This window comes from Penaeus vannamei, chromosome 32 (genome assembly GCF_042767895.1).
Source record: "Penaeus vannamei isolate JL-2024 chromosome 32, ASM4276789v1, whole genome shotgun sequence".
Taxonomy (NCBI): domain Eukaryota; kingdom Metazoa; phylum Arthropoda; class Malacostraca; order Decapoda; family Penaeidae; genus Penaeus; species Penaeus vannamei.
In genome coordinates this window covers 18,900,496-18,902,995 of record NC_091580.1, presented here as the reverse complement: position 1 = coordinate 18,902,995, position 2,500 = coordinate 18,900,496, and positions in this window count along the sequence as shown.

Here is a 2,500-nt window from a genome sequence, read left to right as displayed (position 1 = left end):
TGAAAGGAAGAAAGAGATAGATAATTCGATAGATGGGAGAGAAACTAAATCGACAGGAATAAAGATGGATCGATAGATATATAGAAAAGAATGATAAATAGATAGAAGGAGGGAGAGAGAGAAAATCGACAGGAAGAAAGATAAATAGAGATAGAAAGAACGATAAATAGATAGAGGGATAGAAAGAAATTCGACAGGATTGAAGATAGACAGATAAATAAATCGATACATGGAGGGATAGAGAGAAAATCGACATGAATAAAGATAGACAGATAGATGGATAGATAAATCGATAGATAGAGGGAAAGAAAATAGAGTGGAATAAAGATAAATAGATAGATAAATGGATAGATGAAGGGGGAGAAACTAAATCTCCAGGAATAAAGATAGATAGATAGATAAATCGATAGACGGAGAGAGAAAACGAAAATGGACAAGAAGACCTTATTAATTACGATCTTCATCACTCACCGGCAGAATTATGACTCGGCAACAATCATTATTAATTCACAAAGACAGCCACACTTAGTACTTGCTTGGAGAATCATTAATTAAATGAGGTATGTAATATTTTTTCGTTCCTCTCTGTTCCTTGTCTGGATGAAGTTTTTGGGGCAAAACTTTGGGAGCATAAACAAGATGTATTTGCTCACGTGTACTAAAAGGCATTAATTAAGGTTAAGCGCGTAGTGAATATAAAAAGGGTTAATGTTATCTGTAATACCTGCCGGTGTGGTTTATTCAATGGTGTTGTTGCTTTTATAGTGTTTAGGTTTCTGCTTTTAGTTGGGGGGTTGTTTGATAGTGGGACTTTGTAAGGATATTCATTTAGTATTTATTTGACTGTACCTTCAATTGCGCTGTATATGGTAAATGTGAAATCAATAGAGGTATTTACTTTAACAGATATATTTACGACTTCTACTACAAACACCACCACTACCACCACTGCTGCTAATATAATCTCTGCTAGTACTATTACTACCATTGCTGTTGCTGCTGCTACTTCTACTACTGTTACTACTATAAAACTAATATTACTGTTTTTAACCACATTATTTCTTGTTATTACTACTACTGCTACCAATATTACTACTACTACCACTACTACCAAGCTACAGCCAACCATTTACTACTGTTGCTAATGCTATTACATCATTGTCATCATTAGAAAAGATAATGATTATGATAATGGTATTGATTATAATGCCTTCTCTGCCTATGTTCATATCCATATTGTAATCCATTTCTATGTCTATGCCCACATCAAATTATATTTCCAAACCACATAATTTTTTTTTTTTTTTTTTTCTCCCCTCCCTCTCTCTCTCTCTCTCTCTCTCTCTCTCTCTCTCTCTCTCTCTCTCTCTCTCTCTCTCTCTCTCTCTCTCTCTCTCTCTCTCTCTCTTCTCTCTCTCAGTTCTCCACCAACTTAGCTATCTATACGGACATATACATTTGTATATTTGAGTTCTTTGAGATCACACACTATATGCTTGTGATACAGTGAGATTCTATCTTTGTCTTCCTGGTATGATTCGATTCATTACATCCTTAAGATATAACGTTTACAGAACTATCTTTTTTTATATGAAACGTTTGTGAAGTAAAATGAATTTCAAGGAACAGGATGTGTGATAATTAATAGTTTTATCATTATTTCTTAATTCAAGAAAATGACAATATCAAATACTTAACTGCTGAAGGAAAAGAATGAATGAAAGAAATATGATAATGATATGAACAAAAAGGAGACAAAGAAGAAATAGAAGATATGGAGAAAAAGAAGGGAGGAGAAGAAGAAGAAGAAAAATGTTGCAGGTAAGGAAACAAATGTTTTAAACAGTGACATACAATATAATAGGATATAAGGAAGTATATAACGGAACATATTGAAATATAAATAGATAGAAATGAGTGAATATATAAATAGATAAATAGACAGACACAAAAACAGACAAATGAAGAGAAAGCTGAATAGATAGATAGATGTATTTTGAAAGACAAATCAGATAGATGAAGAGATAGGGAAGATACTTTGAAAGATAGATAGAGAGATAGGAGACAGATAAAGAGAAAGAGGGAGAATAAAGAAAAAGAAAAAGAGAGGGAGAAAGAAAGAAAGAGAGGAATAAAGTAAAAGAAAAAGAGAGGGAGAAAGAGAGAAAGAAAGAAAGAGACAGACAGACAGAGAGACAGAGACAGACAGGCATACATAACACAGACATACATACAGACAGACAACAAGCAGAAAGATAAACAGAGTTAGCAGAACGAGAGAAAGAGAGAGAGATAGAGAGAGTTATGTGTCCCGTAGAAGGAGAGACAAAGGCTTGGACCCCCCCCTACCCCCCCTGCCCCTTCGATCTCCAATTCACTGCACAAATCAAAAGCTATCGTGACCACTGATTAGAGCAGGCACACCCTGGCAGTATTTCAAAATGTGATCTGTCTGTCTCGTGGCTGAAGTTCAGTGGAAAATTTTTAGAAGATTGCCATC